This window comes from Macrobrachium nipponense, chromosome 46 (assembly GCF_015104395.2).
Source record: "Macrobrachium nipponense isolate FS-2020 chromosome 46, ASM1510439v2, whole genome shotgun sequence".
Lineage (NCBI taxonomy): Eukaryota > Metazoa > Arthropoda > Malacostraca > Decapoda > Palaemonidae > Macrobrachium > Macrobrachium nipponense.
This window is the reverse complement of record NC_061106.1, coordinates 5886352-5899362: the sequence shown is the minus strand read 5'-3', so window position 1 is coordinate 5899362 and position 13011 is coordinate 5886352. Positions and strand designations below refer to the sequence as shown.

The window sequence follows — 13011 nt, the reverse complement described above, 5'->3', positions numbered from 1 at the left end:
TGGTTCAGCTGGTGATATTGCCAGATGGTTAAGGAGCACCCTCTTCTAGACCATCATGTGTTTGTGTGCCATCACCATCACCAGAGCCACATGATCTGAGACACCACTTTTATGTCAGTACACTGTTTCAAAAGCAGTTCAAATCTTGACACTTAATTGGTATACTCTGGGCATCTCTTGTATGACTTACCTTTGTATTAGTGACCCTACTGAGCAAGACAGCAGACAACATGTTCTAGCTATGCCTAATCTCATAACACTAATTGACTAATGACGGTGCTAATCTCTGGTTCCATTTGGTTGTATTGCACTTGGAGGATGAAAGCATGGTACTGACAGGAAATCCTTGACAACCAAGTCGACTGAATACAGCCATGTGCACTGGAACAAAGCCCAAAATTGTCTACCTATGGCACTAACGTTCTGTCTAGCTCTCACATGGGTGTTAACAAGATTCTCTTCTTCGGCAGAGTATGTATAAAACTAGGTTTTTACACCAAACCCTGGTCAAATAATGGATTAAATACAGCAGAATCTCATGTTTAGACACATTTCTGTTCAAGTTAAGCATGAACAATATACTGAAAGATGAAAGTATGAATGTAAATGCTGTAAATTTCTGTTGCCTCTGTGTCAGGTTTCAGAGTGGAGATATAGCTTTACCTCCAAATTGTCTCGCTCTCAATGAACAGGACAGATTGTGTAGTGTAGTACTCATTGTGTAATCAAGGCAATCACAGATACTCTCTTCCCCAGCATAGCTCACTGGCTGGTTATGTTGGCTGAGAGAATCCTTTGCAAAGAACTCCACCAGTTCCTAGTTTCAACATTCTCCTTCTGCCTGCACTGGATGGCTTGTGTTCTCTTCAACATGGCACAGAAGTTAGGTAGAGTGTGGCTTGGAACTATGTTGCATATCAGGTCACTCCAGGGGTTACCAGTGTGCAGGTGACGTTGGTGACCCACATGCACGTGGTATTTAGGGTTCTCCTTGACTGGCTGCTGACCTTGCCAGCTAAACCAAGGTGTGGCAGCAGAGCGTAGAAAGCATAGAAGTATGTCATAACTTAATTTCAAGTTGAGAGTCCAGAATCTCCTCATCATTTGTCATTTTCAACCTGGTAATTTCATCAAAACCTTCAGCATAGTCATTTTCGTCTTCTCATTATTAGATTTGTAACTATAGCGTAACTTAGCTATATCAGCTTTCAATATATTTTCCTTACGGTAATGCCTTATTACGAAAATACCAACACATGCTAGGGACACTTTCATTGAGTAATTAAGTCATTTTTCTCACGAGACGTATTATAATTGGTGTATTTATCAGAAACCATTACACAAGTATTCATTGACTATTATTTTCTTTCAGAAATTGCAAGTCTGTTAGATACCTTGTCACGCGGTACTTCATGATACTCAAAAGGATTTTTTTTTATTTTGCCCGGTACAATGGTACTGATTTTCTCTTATATAATACTAGATATATAATGAAAATAATTGGCGTTCATTGCTCAATTGTTTGTCAACGTAATTTATCCCGGAATCTTTTCAAACTAGCGTAAAAATCATGATAAATGCATTGTTATTTTTGTTCCGTAGATTTCCAGCGACCATGTTTAATCTGACTGATTTCACTGAAATCTCTCTCTCTCTCTCTCTCTCTCTCTCTCTCTCTCTCTCTCTCTCTCTCTCTCTCTCTCTCTCTCTCTCTCTCTGCACTGTATGTAAACGATTTAAATTGCAGCTATTTAATTAGTATGCAATGAAAAGCTTTCATTGTTCTAGTCTTTTTCTTATCTATTCGGGCTCCTCTTTTTATATTATTATTTTTCGCTTGTTTTACAAATATTATTAATCATTTACAAACTTTTCAACAATATACGATGTCGAAATATTTTCCCATAATGACAAAAATGAATCATATTGTAGCTGTGGCCGGGTGCTTGCAATGGTTCGTGCACACGTCCATACTTGATGCATTTCCTGTGTTTTAGATCCTCACATGATAAATGTGAAATGCTTCAGAGGATCCGCAGCCTGGCATGAAAGCCATTTGCTTAATGAGCATCCTAGATACTCATTCCTTTGGTCGATCGCCATTTATGACTGTGTTCTGTATATTCGAAACTCGAATAAATCAGACAGAAGCAACTTGTCAAATTCCGTTTCATCAATTTTGAAAGAGATTGCTTCTCCTCACTTAGTTTTTTTTTTTATCGAACATAATATTAGCATATGATGATAATGTTTGTTTTCTCATAACTGGACTTATGGATTGGTGCACCAGCTGCAAACGTCAGTAGAAGCAAAAACATGCATTTCATAATGATAATTGCCGATGTATCTTCATGAAATTCAAGGAATGAATCTGGTATTCAAAAACGGGTGCAATTATTGGGTCATGGTGGAGCTTTTAGATATGGATAATGGTACTGGTTTCGTAACTGACAGTATTTTATTGGCACACCAACCGGGCCATCATGCTTTTTCGACTGTATGACGTTGTAGGTGCAAAAGATACCTCAGTTTCCTTACAAATAAAGCAAAGAGCAGCAAACGTGAGACAGCTTAGGTTACTAAAATTACATTACTAAATTATATTACTCATATAATATATATATATATATATCATATATATATATTATTATAAATATCTATATATATATATATAATATATATATATTATAATATATATATAATTTCACAACTATTAAGACACAAATATCGTTCAATATTGAATTCAAGAATCCTTGAGAAGTATTGACACCGAACAGGTATGGAATTCATTAGTGCATAACATGACGACTTGAAACACTTGGCTGCAAAGAGCGGTTTAAGATGATATCAGATCTATTCCCCTTATTCCTGTAGAATTCAGGTTCTTTACTTACATACCTCCACAAAGATAATTTTCTCGCAAGTTTAAAGTACTTGGGTAATCATAGATTTATATTTGCAAACATTTACCCAAACATCAAAGTCGAGTGTTAATCTGTTTCGAATCATGTTCGGGAAGAATACACTTATAAATTACAAGAGCTCCTGTTTGTCAACGGTTCCTAAATAATGATTTTCGGTATTAAACGATATTTGTTGCTTAGCATTTTTGGTTATAGAGAAAGCCACGCAATATTATGTGGCAAATATAAACACGCAGAAAATATACACACACACACACACACACATATATATATATATTATATATATATATATATATATATATATATATATATATATATATATATATATATAACATATATACATATGTATATATATATTATATATATATACACACATATATATACATATATATACACACAAACACACAACACACACACACACACACACACACACACATATATATATATATATATATATATATATATATATATATATATATATATACATACATACATACATACACACACACACTGTCAAGAGAATAGCATATCAGGGCCATACTTTTTTTCCTACAAAACAAGTCAAAGCATTCATCCCCAACAAATGGGTTATTGAGGATCTCCCATAAAGTTTTTGGCTACCTCTTATCCTAGAATGCAGTATGTCCTTTACTGTACGAGGTGTCACTCATTAAAGGACTCATAGAAATGGTAAATTTCCACCTCAGATTCCCTTACAATGTTACCAAATTCGTAACTCCACTTTCCAACGTCCTCAGAGGAAATACTAAGACACTTACATTGGGCCTAGCCGAACAATATGCTTTCTAAGTAACCAAAAGACCACTTGCTGATGCCATAATGTTAGTCTTTCCTTAAACCAAGGGCCAGCTTCGTGCAAGCATCGGCATGATGAGCTCTGTCACAGAGCAAAAATCAAGGGTTCAATCAGATCACTTCATTATATCACTCAGAAATTAACAATAATAGAGTGTATGATATAACATATTCCGGTTAAGAAATAATGGTATTAAACTCTTAAGAACTGAACAGTATACAAGAGCAAGATCATTGCATACACGGAAAGAAAATCCTGTGCGACACAGAGTGTTTGAAAGCATCCAAAAACTTGCTCAACTATCTATAGCAGAACAACAGCCAGACTGGTTACATCAAAATTTATTTGGCAGTGAGAAAGGAGAAGCATAAACAAGGCGTGATCCGACGTCCGGCTTTCTCGTAATGCATGCAAGATTTTCCCATCATGCATGAGGTATAAACATTGTATTCCTAACTTTTAACATAATTTAAAACGTGGTTAAATCTATGGTCAAGGAGAGCATTGCTTCACGAACGAAAATTAAAATAAATGTGCTATATTTCACTAAAAATAATTCTTCTGTATTGTTCAACATGCACATTATTTACATTTTCATTCTGAAACATAAATCATATATATCCTATCCTAATATTCCTGTATCTTTAACTCAATGCAAAACACCTTTTACAGACCTTTTTAGGCTCCTCCATAGACCTTTCTTACACCCCGAAGAGCAACAATAATAACAACAACAAAAAAGTTTGTAGGCTTAGCCCCGAGTAAGCAAAAAGTAGTCATTGCTAGATAGTTGAGTCCCGTAACAGGGAATTCCCTCCCCCAAAGACGATGGTTTGGCCATTTCCACGTGAACATAGTGACACCTCTACACACGCAGATGGTTTCAGATATATCTGAAACTATTGGAAGTGGGTTGATACCGACGCTAATTACAAATACCTGCGCTCGACGTGGATTTGGACATGAGATTCGGCATCAACTTATACCTCTCTTGATATCGGATTAGGCTGAGGAGTCCTGAACGTCGAGAGTTCTCGTGTTCGGCGGTTCGAGCCTGTGAGATGACGAACTTCTTTTATCAAATATAATTCCCCTTCGGTGTACATAGCCTATATATACATATATCATTTCCGAGGTAGAGCGAATTGGTTATTGAGCGACATTTGTAGCTTAAAGCTTTTAAAAATTTATGCTGATAAAAATGTATATATATATTATATATATATATATATATATATATATATATATATATGTGTGTGTGTGTGTGTGTGTGTGTGTGTGTGTGTGTGTGTGTATGGAGTGCCTGGTGACTTAAAAGAGGGAATGGTTTCAGATAGACATTGACATATATAAAAACATCAAATGGTGGCAACCAACGATGCATACATTAGTTTAGATATGAATGCGCATTTAAAAAGAAAAATTTTTTTAATCTCTATTGTTTACAAGGAACATATTGTCATATGTTACTTAAACGGTCCAATACTTATACATTTTCACTTGTTTGTTGGCCACACTGACCATTTGGTGCATCTGCGTTTATATAATATTGAAAAAAATATTGATGTATATTCTTTTACTTGATTAGTTTTGCCGAAAACATATGTTTACCACTAATTGAATTAATTAAATTTGTAAGTTTGTTGCAGTTACCAGTCCATTATGGTACATGAACTTAGAGGGGGTGTTGGGGGGGGGAGGTGTAGTTCCTCATCCCCCGGGTTGGCTGATTTATACCTATCCTTGTTACCACGAATGGGTTTTTCGAGAACTTAGGTTTTACATTCAACAATTTGGTGATGGTAGGAAAAGGGAAGGCTAGTTGGCAGATGCTCAGGTGATTTAGATCGAATGGTTTCTTGGATCTTTATATGTTTGAATGTAAAGAAGAAAATTTCCTACGACTTCCCAGGTCAGTGCTAGTTCTTTGGGTAACTGACATTGCCGGCTGGGAAGAATTCCCTTGACACGTGAACAGTCTTGATGGAGGTGCTTATTTCTTGGCTAGTGGCTGTATATAGATTTAGTAGTACCCAAGGTAGCTATGCATTCCAGTCAGGGTCATCTGGCAATAAACGCTGGTTTAAAAGAACACCGGGTTCTTTCCGCCATGGTGGTTTGGGTTGGGACCTTATGGTGTGATAAGGTATTTGTTTGATCCCAGTAATTTGGCAATGTCGGGTATGCAGAAATGGCTGACCCAACCGTTAATCAGTGCTCTGCACAGGCACACTCACTGTCACTTTCACCATCAGGGTTACTTTTGTTCATTGGATGTTCATTCTATAGTTGTCAGAAGGTATCTGAACCCAATAGAGGAGGTTGGGATCACGTTACTTTCAATTGGACACTATCAAATTTGTTTGCGGGGGAGGAATTCCCCAGCGCTGGACTCAGCGTTGGGGATTACTTTGATTCTTTGGCTCTTGACGCACTCCTTTGCCCAGTTACATATATATATATATATATATATATATATATATATATATATATATATATATATATAAATGTGTGTGTGTGTATATATATATATATATATATATATATATATATATATATATATATATATATATATATATATATATATATATATATATATATATATATATATATATATATATATTGTATATATATGACTCTGTTTGTGTCGCAGAGGATTGTTCTTCCCATGGCACTGTAAAGGATTTCTTCCCATTCTAGGTTCATTATATTAGTGTGGCAGTCATGTGTTTCAGGTTCCTGTTGTTGAGCTTCAATGAGTTTTTTTTTATAGCATATTCCCAGTTGAGCCTTGTTAATTTCTATTCTTGGTTCTGCATCTGCTCTGGATTTTTACCTCCCTGGAATGGACTTTATCATGCATCCAAATATTCAGGGATGGCTGACAGTTGGTATTGCTGACAGGAAGAGTATGCCTCATGTTGTTTTTGGTTAGGGTGTTGACAAGAAGTTGGTTATCTGTCTGGATCATGAAGCGTGTACATGTTAAGGATTTGCGTATTCTGAGACAAATTCCCCAGCTATGTGGGCTACCAGCTCGAAGCACAGTTTAATTTTTCTTAAATTCTGTTATAGGAAGCTTGATTCAATGCAGTGCTGTCAAACAAATATCATTTTGTAAGATGTAACAAGTATTCTTTCTGTGGCAGTGTCAGAAATTTAATAACAAACAGAAAAAATGTTATAATGTACTGAACATGGACTTAAAGAATCCTTTTCATAGAAATAAATGTGATGAAATGCATGGTAATGAGAAAGAAAGTTCAAAAATGTATATATATATATAATATATATATATATATATATTATATATATAAATATGTGTGTGTGTGTTTGTGTTTATTATATATGTATATAAAATGCATATTATACATGTATATATATATATATATATGTATGTATGTATGTATGTATGTATGTATGTATGTATTCCCACAAAGTTTAGTAAACATGAGATGTTCTGGTGTGGAGCGATAATTGGACTTGGACAGTGTGTCAAATTAAGGCTTCAAGACTCCTTTTTAAGGCTGTTTACTGCTGTTTATGACTGTAGAGATGAACGTAGGGAAAGAGTTGGCGGTACCCTTGCAAGTTAATACAATGGGTTGTGAGTGGAGTAAGGACCTAGTAATGTTTCTGAATGGCGTAAGGATCTAGTAATGTTTGTGAATGGAGTAATGACTTGGTAGTGTTTGTGAATGGTTGACTAATAATTGATAATTGAGGATTGCAAAAAGTTAATGCTGAAATTAGGAAAATATTAGGATTGTTTTCAGAAGGTGAAAGCTGGATGACGTGACATATTTTGATGGTCAAAGGAAGTGTGGAATATTAGAGTGGATGGTGGATAAATGAAATATATTGCTTCAGATAACAGGATGCAACAAATACAAAGGTTTTGAAGATTAGAGAAGTCTTTATGTAAGCAAAAGTGGGAAGTTTGTCAGTGTATTTAGCTAACAATGTAAGACACTGAAATGCTGCTGGATCCATATCAAACAATAAAGTCGAAACTGTTGAAAATATTTTCCTGCACAGAATATGTGGAGTAAGGATTGGTAGATTGAACGAGGTGTTACAAATAAGATAAGCAAAGCACAATGTTGTAAGGTCTTTGCGTCATTTGAAAGAAAGAATGAAAAATGTTTGATTTGGGAAAGTAATGTAATATCTAAACTAATAATGTTTTTAACATACTCTATTTTACCTTTTATTTTTCATCCGAAATATGATTTGGGTTTGGTTTACTTGACGTTTCTCGTCTTGCCATGGATGCCATCGCCGCTAACAGGCATTTCTATATAAACGCGCAATGTTTTGTATTTCATCAATTTTGTTATTGCTTCAGTTACTACTATGTTCATTATAATATATTGAAGATATAATGTTATACTATTATGTAGTTTTCTAGTTAAGATTATTTTCTTACTTTTCTGTGATTTGGTACGTTACGTTTTCAGATGATTTAATTAAGATTTGTTCATCTTTATTTTTTCAACGGATAAAAAAACTGACGCGTAAAGAATGCAACCAAATAGATTATTATTTAATCATGAATAAAAAGGGAATTAAAACAATTTGGGGTTGCTACGCTTCCGTCGGAAGTTAGGTACCGTTATTCTTTTATTTTAGGCATTGCTCTTCTCGAGTTTGATAAATTCATGAAACAGACACACAGACACAAACCATGGCTGTGACTGCCTCGTTTGCACTTATTCTAAGTCAAGGATGAACTTCCTGTACAGGAAACTTTCACTGCAGTAGCGGCTCTATAACCCTTTATATCTTTAATTCGTAGAACTTATTTCTTGTTACAATAAATTCAACCTCGAACTTTTGCCTCTTACAGGTATGCGGTGCGCAGCTGAACTGCTTATGCCAAGTCACAAAGGTCAGTAGATCCCTGGTCTCACAATTTAGAAGATGAAAATGTTACCATCTTCGCACAGGCTTGCTTCAAGTTTTTTGTTTTTTTTTCCCTGCAGTCTGCTGTCTGTGAATAGTTCATTCTGAATTTTGTTGTATAGAAAACGCATTTTTTTCGGTTGTCAAGCATTACTACATCAAAGAGACGGAAATGAAATAACATTACACCCATCCTAAAAGGCCTAATCTTCCGTCGAAGGCTGCAAGCTACTGTGTATTCCTCCTGAATTTACTGCAACTCTAAGAATCCTTCGGTACCAGAGACATTGATTTAACCCTCTTCTCTGGGACAGAGAGAGAGAGAGAGAGAGAGAGAAAGAGAGAGAGAGAGAGAGAGAGAGGGTAGAAGAGAACAAAGGAAAAGTTGAAACGACAACGCTCACTAAGGGATTGGGCAGCTGAGGCGGAGACAATAACGGAAAAAAAAAAAAAAAAAAAAACGAGCTTGATAATTTAGGGATACTGAGACCTGTAAGCTGAAAACACCAGTGTTAGCGCTGAGGAAAAAAAAAACGTCGTAGCTTCAGTGGCACTGTCGTTTTATCTTGACATTTGCTATTTCTAGTCTGCGACCTGTCATTTTACTGCTTTTCCATATATCTTCATCATACTTTTGCATGTCCTGTCAGTAATCTTCTCGGTGATTAATGGTGAAAGTATCGATAAGTTTTCATCACGAATTCGAATTTTTTTTATTTCCCACAGTGCATGTATTCTCTCTCTCTCTCTCTCTCTCTCTCTCTCTCTTAACTGCATGTATCAATCGCTGTAGCATATTTTGTAGTATTTTCTTCTGATTAATTTTTTAGAACTCTGTGCTGTGATTTTTTCTCATAACATGCACTGTATTTTATTTTGGATGCATAGCATTGAATGTTTCAAAGCAATGGATGAGTCACTAGGAATGAAACTACTTTGTAATTGTTGCTGTGTGAGTTCTTAACAAAAACATTGCAGCTATTCTTTAACACTGCATTGTATTGCCTTATATATTTTTTTATATTTTTTTTCTTTTCATTGGGTCAGTAATCCATTAGTAATATTGTGCATTACTATTTTTTATCAAGCGATTTTTCATAATAATTATCAATCATGAGACGTATTTACGAATATCACTGTGAAATTTTATAAAGACTTTATATATATATATATATATATATATATATATATAATATATTATTATATATATACATATATATATATATGTGTGTGTGTGTGTGTGTATGTGGTGTGTGTGTGTGTGTGTGTGTGTGTGTGTGTGTGTAGAATCTGCTGGTCATTTTAACCAGATACACATGTACTTGTAATTGAGAAGTTAAGAGGGCATTGTGGCTATTATGTGTGTGTGTTTGTGTGCGCATGCGAGCGGTCGATTCATATATATATATATATATATATATATAATATATATATATATATATATATATATAAGTCTCTCCTCCCCCGCGTTGAGATTTCCTTCTTACCACTCACCTGGTAGAAGTTCCAATAACAAAGAATGGCGAGTACAACCACATAGCTAATGCAACGTACTTGGCAGAATTATTTGTCACCCTTTCCTCTCAAATACACGAGCGGGTAAATAATAAGATTTGGTCCCCAGTTGTGAAATGCTACCTACACAGAAGGAGATATTAAAGTCCCACAAAACTATCGTTCAAACAATAATATATTGCTCTACTGAAAAACAGAATATCTTGAATATGTTGCATTTTGTCGTCAGTTGACTCATGCCATCGGATGAACGATCTCTGCGGGAGTGTACCAGAATATTAGTATTCCCAGCACAGCCCACCCTTGCATTGTTTCCTTACCTGCTGACATAGCAGTGAAATGATTGCCTCCATTCATTATATCCCTAGCTTTTTTACATGACCGTGCATTTAGCAAAGGCGACCTAAGGATTAGAGGTGTGAGTACATCATAATATATCATAATTAGGAGAGAGAGGCTTTCAGGGACGTAACTTTCCAGAGAATGTCGTGTGTCTTGCAGACATGTATTTTTCAAAATTGATAAGCTTGCACATAGAGGGATTTTGTAAAAGAGATATAACATTTTTAATTGATGTAAGTTCCTCTTCTTGTTGTTCTTCAAAGAGTCTAGGACAGGTTTAACATAAGGCTGACTTCATTTCTAAAACAATCACTGCTGCCCCCTTTTGAGCGTTTGACAATTCTTGGGATGTATTTGTTCCATGCTAGGAGTACGAGCTCTTCCCAGTTGATCAGTTTAATTCTGGCATTAATGGTTTCTTTTAGTTTTGCATGTCTATATTGATTTTGCATGTCTATATAATTCCTGCTATTTCTGTTAAGTTTTTGAATACTTATTTATGCTTGTTTTGTTTATTATTGCTTCTTTTTAGCAATATTGAACTTAATCCTGGTCCACAGAATCAGTCATGGAAAGGTCATATTTCATATAGCGGTGTCCATGATTCATATGATAATAAAAACGACTTTGCTGTTTTGTCTGATTTGTGACACATTTCAGAAGTGTTGATATCAGGATTTAAGAAGTCCATTTCACTCGAGTGAAATGAAATTCCAAGGGCCCATGGAATGACTTTGCACATTAGAGAGGTTTTCTCCGCGTCTCGTGGTCTGCTGTATGTTGGAAGATGTCATGAAACACATTTAGTTAAAGTCTGTGGTAGACTAATAAATTTGTGTTTTTACCAGTTGTAAGAACCCAGATTTGGTTGAGTGTTTTTGGTTGCTTGCTTACCAATATGGCAGTTGTTGAGCAAGCTGACTTCAATAGTTGTTTAATTTTTGTTGGTGATTACAATGCTCAACACACTGAATGACTGAGTTCAGTTCCTGCCATGCATAATCATGGTGGTTTTTCCACTATTTCTTTATTGACAGTTTCTAAAGGGAATACTATCTATTTCAGGGACCGCATATCATCGTTGTTCTCAAATGTCTTTCAATCTAATTTTGGGTAATATAGTGCAATGACAATTAGTGTTAGTTAAAGCGTTTACTCTTGACTTTTAAAGGCAAAGACACATGAGTCAGCAGGACTCATCTTAAGAATCGAATGTCCGCTATCCTCCAATCCCTTTCTCTCTCTCTCTCTCTCTCTCTCTTTCTTTATTGCTGTTTTTCTCATTTCTCTCCCAATACCTCTCTGTAAATTACAATACACAATGGAATACCGTTTTCTATGATATTTTTCAATACCAGTAGATAATTATAGATTTCAAAATGAAAAGGATACCGAGATTTGACATAATTGCCATAATAATGTTTAATTTTTCTTAACGTTTTTCTGTTAATAGTAGTGTTAATTATATTCTAGGTTGTAGATAAAACCGTGATTTGGTTACCTTATCTTACCTGGTCGTAGTCAGCACGTCGATGCGAGGGGTAAAGGTTTTAAGAAATCGTGACAGCAGGTACATTATGTTGGGTGAATCAAAGCCAAGAGGAAGAGGTCTGCTCACTTCCCCCAAAATCCTCCTTGTAGGCGGAGCCATGTCTACCCTCTTATTGCGTCGGCAGGTGAAGTGCCGTAAAGAAAAAGAAAAAATGATATAATTTGGGAGAAACTACTATCACTATCATAATATCATTGTTTGTGTGTTCTCTATTCATATCACTACAATTCCATTTTTACTATTCTAACACTATAGTAGATTCACATCAACCGCACATTTGATGTCTAGTCCCGTCCCTTACGACGCCCCTGATTGGCTGTTGATAGGCCAATCACTGGGCTGGAAACTCTGTCTCTCTCGAGAGTTCACATGGGTAGGATCTATGTTCTATCTCTCCTGAGGGATATGTCTTTCAAAATTATTCCTCAGGAGAGATGGAACATGCATCCTGTCTATGTGAACTCTCTCGAGAGACAGAGTTTCCAGCCCTGTGATTGGCTTATCAACAGCAATCCGGAGCGTCGTAAGGGACTGCCCTAGACATCAAATGCACGGTTGATGTGAATCTACTATAGTAATAAGGATGTAATTCTTGTACCGTACTGAGTTTAGTGAATGAGGAGAGTTGCATGCATCTTGAATTATATTACTTATCATTAATATAAAGTGATGCCATATTTTTATAAACATACCTATTTTTAAGATTGGTTCCGAACTAGGATTTTACTAGTATTTCTTAGAATTGGGACAGTTGTTTATGAGTACTAACAACTTTAGATGTGTGTTTCACATCTTTTGATTGCTTACCTTTACATAACCTTTCGTAGTTCTTTGTTTTCTAGATAAATTACACCTTTTTCCTTCTTAGAATCCTGATACCTATATTTGCAGTCAAGTACCCTTAGTTCACAAGTGTATCTTAAAGAGATGTTTACTTTATTATTGCCCCGCGACAG

The 13011-nt window shown here is 35.5% G+C and overlaps 1 long non-coding RNA gene across 1 annotated transcript in view; it reads left to right on the top strand.

Annotated features, from left to right (window-relative positions):
- The window catches only part of LOC135214554 (uncharacterized), a 130627-nt gene extending 121998 nt beyond the window's left edge, over nt 1–8629 (top strand). Inside the window, exon 3 of the long non-coding RNA XR_010314398.1 lies at nt 8591–8629. This is a non-coding gene — a long non-coding RNA (uncharacterized LOC135214554). The remainder of the gene's footprint in view (nt 1–8590) is intronic.
- The last annotated feature ends 4382 nt before the right edge of the window (nt 8630–13011 follow it).